The sequence below is a fragment of the Pituophis catenifer genome, unplaced genomic scaffold (assembly GCF_029215685.1).
Source record: "Pituophis catenifer annectens isolate HBS135680 unplaced genomic scaffold, rPitCat1.0.hap2 SCAF_5, whole genome shotgun sequence".
Classification (NCBI taxonomy): Eukaryota; Metazoa; Chordata; class Lepidosauria; order Squamata; family Colubridae; genus Pituophis; species Pituophis catenifer.
In genome coordinates this window covers 18,051,938-18,058,590 of record NW_027256885.1, presented here as the reverse complement: position 1 = coordinate 18,058,590, position 6,653 = coordinate 18,051,938, and the positions used below count along the sequence as shown (strand labels likewise).

The 6,653-nt window shown below is 38.3% G+C and overlaps 1 long non-coding RNA gene across 1 annotated transcript; it reads right to left on the bottom strand.

The window, feature by feature from the left end:
• Nucleotides 1–893: 893 nt before the first annotated feature.
• On the bottom strand, nt 894–5,820 carry LOC139317466 (uncharacterized). The gene is made up of 3 exons (XR_011600458.1): nt 5,790–5,820; nt 5,533–5,579; nt 894–1,219 (listed from the first exon to the last, which is right to left on the bottom strand). It is a non-coding gene; the product is annotated as an uncharacterized lncRNA (long non-coding RNA).
• Nucleotides 5,821–6,653: the final 833 nt, after the last annotated feature.

The following is a 6,653-nucleotide window of genomic DNA, read 5'->3' as shown; positions in this document are numbered from 1 at the left end:
GAAATTAAATTGCTGCACAGTAACACCAACTTCTATAAACTGAAGCTTTAGTGTACCCTTTCATACCAAGATTTCCAAGTTTCTTAAAAATAGATTAAAACACTACCAAAAAGGCATAAGAAGACAAGAAAGCAGAACCACTCACTCCCTAATGTATGTTCCATTATTTTTGTTTTCTGCTTCATTCTTGTATATGAAGAAAGTTTGAATAAAAGTGACCAAGTAGAAGTCTGCTTGCTCTGAAAATGGACTAATGTCTCTCAAGCATCTCAGGTGAACACCCTTGTTAAAGAAGATGACAATATTGGGTATTGAGTGAGATGCTAATAGATCCCAATTTCCTCCTCCCCCCCCCCCCCGGTTTTTTTCTTGCCCTGAAGTTAGCTTTCCTCACTTGTGAAACAGGGCCTGATATTGTATGTTTTCATAAGCAGAATTGTAGTATCTGGTCTAGAAAGCTACATACAGTATGTTGCCTATTCCAAATCTGTTCTTGCCAGGGATATGCTGTTACTTCTTGGTTCCCCATGAAACTCCCAGAAGTGACAGGACAGAAGGGAGAACATGCAGTCCTCCATGAACATTTGTAAGGGGATTGATCTGTCCATTACTTGAATGTTATACTAAAAATAAAAGCATAGTTGCCATAACACCACAAGTTGAAAGGAATGTCTCCAGTTTTTCAGTCTAGAGCCCAAATAATTGTTTTGGAATTAATGCTGAGTTTGCTGTATGATGCCAATGCCATGTCTATATCTAGAAAATTCCTATATCTAGAAAACATAGGCAGATGTTGAACACCTGTCAGCATTCCAGAAAAACCCAACTCCAATTAAAAACTCCGATGCAAGCATTTTCTCAAAGTTCCATTTATTAGAGTAGGTATACTGGCACATCTGGAAAAACCCGAAACTGAGAATTCCGGGTTTTCCCTCAGTAAATCAAAAAACCCCAAACCATCGCCTCACTCATCAGTCCATCGCATGGTCCAATCACCATCTGTCCCACCTCAAGACATCACTCCAACCACTCCTTATCCAGATGCAGGATTGTCCTGTCCTTGACCAAAAGGAAGAATGCTATTTTGTCTAACTACATTCCCTCTACTAAATCCCCCCTCCTACTTTCCCACACACAAGAAGGTGGCAGTGTGGAAGCTTCCGGTCTAATATGGCTTCCAAAGCTGACAGGCGTCCCCCACTGAAGAAAAAAATGCACCCTGGAAAATAAAATAGACAAAACACAAAAGAAAGGATTAACACATTGTACATCAAGTGTACCAAATACTGTAACCGACCCGTGTAATCTAGAGTCAAGGATCTTCTTAACTTCATAATGAGTCTCCCCTTGTACTATCAAAGGCGGGGGGGAGCAGCTGGTAAGGGGCTTAAATTAGATCCTATTGTTGGTTTCAATAAGCTACTGTGAAACACTGGATGTACTTTCCCTAATACGCGGTGGAGGTTAAGTTGGACAGTTACAGGGTTAATCACTTTCACTATAGGGAAGGGACCAATGTATTTGGGTCCAAATTTCTTGCTAGGTAGCCTCAATCTTAGGTATTTGGTTGACAAATACACCTTATCTCCTTTTTGTTTTTGTTTTTTTTAATTTATAAACTTTATTAAAACATAAATAAAACATTTACACAACATACAACATAAAGATAAAAAAACATTTACACAACGTACGACATAGAGATAAATTATTCTTTGTAAGCATTGTTTCATAGTGGTTTTCCAACTAAGACTATTGTATTTCTTCCCCTTTTCCTTAGCTTAGTAGTTTTCTCCTATTCCCCTCTCTTCTATATTCCTTTCATTTTCCTTTTTCTCCTTGGGTTTCCCCCATTAGAGATCTATGTGTTTTAATTATACTATTGTTTTTTGGATTTCCATATTCATATTTATATACCTATACAGAATTATTTATATACATATTTACATCTTTGTTTTTTACTTCTCATAATTATGTTTCTTTATTGATGGTGTTAAGCCATTGATACCATTTATCCCATATTCTATAATAATCTATCTCTTCTTTTTCCTTAATTTCTTTCGTTAATCTATCCATTTCAGCACACTGTACGATTTTATCTATTAGTTCTTCTTCTGTTGGGATTTTATCTTGTTTCCAATTTTTTGCGTATGTTATTTGTGCTGCCGTTAGGATGTGTATCATCAAATATTTAATCTCTTTGGGATATGTTTTTGTGAAAATTCCTAGCAGGAAGGTTTCTGGTTTCTTCTCTATTTGTAGTTTTGTTATTTGTTCCAGCCATTTCTTAATATTTGACCAAAATTTCTTTGCTGCCGGGCACGTCCACCATAGATGATAAAAGGTACCTTGTGATTTCTTGCATTTCCAACATAATGCACTATTTTTCGAGTTAATTTTTGCCAGTCTTGTGGGCGACATATGCCATCTGTAGAACATCTTCAACTGGTTTTCCTTATATGCCACCGCTAATGTTAATTTTGTGTTCACTTGCCATAGCTCTTCCCACTTCTCCAAATCTATTGTGTATTTAAAATTTTGCATCCATTTAATCATCGTATCCTTCACTGTTTCCTCCTCCAATTTGTATCGCAACAAAAATTTATAAATTTTACTAATTAGCTTCTCTTCTGATTCTAATATAATTTTATCTAGTTCTTGTTTTTCTCTAAATATTTCCTGTATTTTTGTGTGTTCCTTATGTTTAGATTGGATCTGTGTGAAAGTCCACCAGTTGATTTCTCTGTTTAGGTCTATTTCCAATTGTTGTTTTGTTTTCAATTTCCCCTGTTGGTCAATTAAATCTTCATATTTAATTACTTTTTTGAGTTCTGTTAAATTTGGGTGCCTTACCGCTTCTAATGGTGAAAGCCAAATTGGAATTTTTGTATAGTGCTGTCTTTTGATTTTTAGCCAAACTTGTAATAGTGCATTCCTAATTGTGTGTTTTTTAAAGTAGTTATGTGTTTTATATCTCTCATCCCATAGAAAGGAGTGCCAGACCATTTGTAATTCGTGTCCTTCGATTGTTAGTATTCTGTTGTTTTTTAATTCCATCCACTCTTTTACCCATGATAACACAGCCACTTGATAGTAAAGTTCCCAATCCGGGAGTGCTGTTCCACCTCTATCTTTTGTATCTTGTAGTAACTTGAATTTAATTCGGGGTCTCTTTCCTTGCCATATAAATTTGGAAGTTATCTTATTTAATGTTTAAAAAAAAAATTTCTCTAATTTTATTGGAGTGACCTGAAATAAATATAAAAGTTTTGGTAAGGTATTCATTTTAATGGTAGAAATTCTTCCCATTAGTGAAATCTGTAGGTTTCTCCAATTATCCAAATCTTTCTTTATCTGTATTATTAATTTGTCATAGTTGTTTTCTTTTATTGATGAACTTCTTGCTGACAACCAGATCCCTAAGTATTTTATTTTCTTCGTTGTTTGAATTTGTATACTGTTCTCCAATTCTTTTTCTTGATTCTTCGTAAGATTTTTTGTTATTAATTTCGATTTATTTTTAGTCCTGCCACTTCTCCAAATTCCTCTATTTTCTTAAACAGTTTTGGTGCTACTTCTAATGGTTCCTCTATTATAAATACCAGGTCATCGGCAAAGGCCTGGACCTTGTATTCTTCTCTCCTTATTTTTAACCCTCTAATTTCTTGATCTTCCCTGACCTTTTTTAACAAGATCTCCAATGTTAAAATATACAATAGTGGAGAAAGTGGGCATCCTTGCCTAACCCCTTTTGTTATGTCGAATTGGTCTGTCTTGTTGTCTCCTTTTTGGAAAGGTGGTTGGAGAGACCTGTGCTTGTCTGCCTGGGTTTTATATTTCTCTACTGCTTCCACTAAACCTTTCTTAGTATTCTCCCATCCCTTGAAGTGAGTGGCTCTCTAGGCAACTCAGGCATTGGCACAAAATCCATGCCAGTAGTTATTTGAAAAGAGGTCAACCCCATACTATGTACTGCATTATTATAAGCCACCTCGGCGAACGGTAACAATTCCGCTCAGTTCTCTTGTTGATAGTTTACATAACATCTGATGTATTGTTCCACCATGGCATTGGATCATTTCACGGATCCGTTGGTGGCCAGATGGAAAGTCGAGCTAAGTCCCTGGGACGACCCAATGGAACTCAGGAACTCTTTTCAGAACTTAGCAGTAAATTAGACCCCACAATCTGATATTATTTGCCGCGGGATGCCATGAAGCCTGTAGATGTGCTTCACGAAAAGTTTTGTCAGCTTTTTGGCAGAAGGTAATCCGTTGCAGGCAGTAAAGTGTGCTTTCTTGGAGAATAAATCCACGACAGTCCAAATCACCGTATTTCCCCCGAGTTCGACAATAAAGTCCATTGCAATCTCTTCCCAGGGTTTTTTGGGTTTGGCCACGAGCTGGAGAAACCCAGGGGGTTTCTCTGGTCTGGATTTCATGGTGGCACAGATTGAGCAGCTTTTTACGTAGTTGTGCCGCTTTTAGCTCTGCTGTCAGTTTGTCTTCGGGGATGTTGGAACCGCGCTGCGTTTGTGCCCTAGTGCGTGGTTGGGCTGCTGGTTGGGTTTCAGAGATCATGGCATGTCAAACTGGGGCTTTCTGGACAAAGCATCAGACAATAGGTTTTTCCCCCCTGGAATGTATTTTAGGTTGAAATTAAAGTGTTTAAAATACTGAGACCAGCAAACTTGTTTGGGAGAAAGCTTCCAAGGGGTCTTCAGCACCTCGAGGTTTTTATGGTCAGTCCACACTTCGAACAGCTCCTTTACCCCCTCTAAGAAGTGTCTCCAGGATAAGAGAGCCCATCAGACCGCAAAAGCAGGGGTGAAATCTAAAATTTTTCCCTACCAGTTCTGTGGGCGTGGCTTATTTGGTGGGCATGGCTTCATGGTCAGGTGACTCAGTGGGCGTGGCTTGGTGGTCAGGTGACCGGGTGCAGGGGTGAAATGCTCCTGGTTTGGACCGGTTCGCCCGATCCGGTAGCGATGGAGGCGGGTGGTTCGGAGAACCGGTAGCAAAACTCCCTGCCCCCCCCCATGCCCAGCTGAGCCGCACAATCATCAGAGGCTTTTTTTTAACTTTTAAAAGCATTTTTTCTACAACCTCTTCAGCCGAAAAAATGCTTTTAAAAGTAAAAAAAAAAGCCTCTGATGATCGTGTGGCTCAGCTGGGATCGTCAAATGCTTTTAAAAGAAAAAAATCTTTTTTTCTTTTAAATGCCTCTGACGATCCAAGCTGAGTTGCCTGATCTGCAGAGACTTTTTTCCTTTTAAATGCCTCTGATGATCCAAGCTGAGTTGCCTGATCGTCAGAGGCATTTAAAAGAAAAATGTCTCTGCCGATCAGGCAACTCAGCTGGGATCGTCAGAGCCTTTTAAAAGCATTTTTCTACAACCTCCTCACCGAAGAGGTTGTAGAAAAAAAGGTTTTAAAAGTAAAAAAAAAAAAATTGGCCATGCCCACCCAGTCACATTACCCCCCCAAGCCACGCCCACAGAACCGGTAGTAACAAATTTTAGATTTCACTACTGACCGGGTGGGCATGGCCAAGTCAATGTCACTTCTTTGCCCTTTTTTGACCTACAAAAAGAAAATATGAAAGTCAAAGTCACTTCTTTGCCCTTTTTTGACCTACAAAAAGAAAATATGAAAGTCAATGTCACTTCTTTGCCCTTTTTTGACCTACAAAAAGAAAATATACCAATTATTTCATGCAATTAATACTTAAATAAGAATAAACAAAGTACACAAAACAATGAGGTACACAATTTGTGTAACACAAATGCTTACATAAGAGTAATAAAAGTGTTGTCTTCGACGTCGCTTCTTGCACCAATGATAATGACCTACAAAAAAAGATATACCATGATATACAAATCTAACCATTTAATACTTAAACAAGAATAAAAGAAGTACACAAAACAATAAAAAACAATAAAAGAGGTACACAAATACTTACATAAAACTGTTAGTCGTCTTTAGCTATAAGATGCTTCCACATAGCTATTTCAGTGGCACTCTCCTCACCTCCACTTTTCTTTCTTTTTTTTTTTTTTTAATTTGATTTATATGCCGCCCTTCTCCGGAGACTCAGGGCGGCTTACAATGCGTTAAGCAATAGCCTTCATTCTTTTGTATATTTTTTATACAAAGTCAGCTTATTGCCCCCACAAACTGGGTCCTCATTTCACCTACCTTAGAAAGGATGGAAGGCTGAGTCAACCTTGAGCCTTGGAGAGATTCGAACCAGCAGAAATTGCAGGCAGCTGTGTTAATGACAGGGTGCACTAAACCCCTGTACTATCAAGGCTCTTGAATCTTCTTGAACTTGATGCGTGGATCATTGGCTGAGCAATGGTGTTCTCTGAACCATTTTTTCACTGCAGGAATAGGGTCCCATTTTGGAAGAGGTAGTCCGGTAATGCTGATGATCATGAGGTTGGTTAGACTGGAAACGGCTAGGCGACTTCTGCTCTTTGAACATATCAGGTTAAAAACCCCTTTCTGCTTCTGCAGAACTCACTGCAATTGTTCTGACAATATCTTTTGCTTTTTTTGATACTGTCAGGAATTGCATACCTCTTCGAATCTTTTAAGACATTCTCCACAAAATCTCTATAGTTGTTGATGTCAATGTTGTAGTTGAAAATGTCA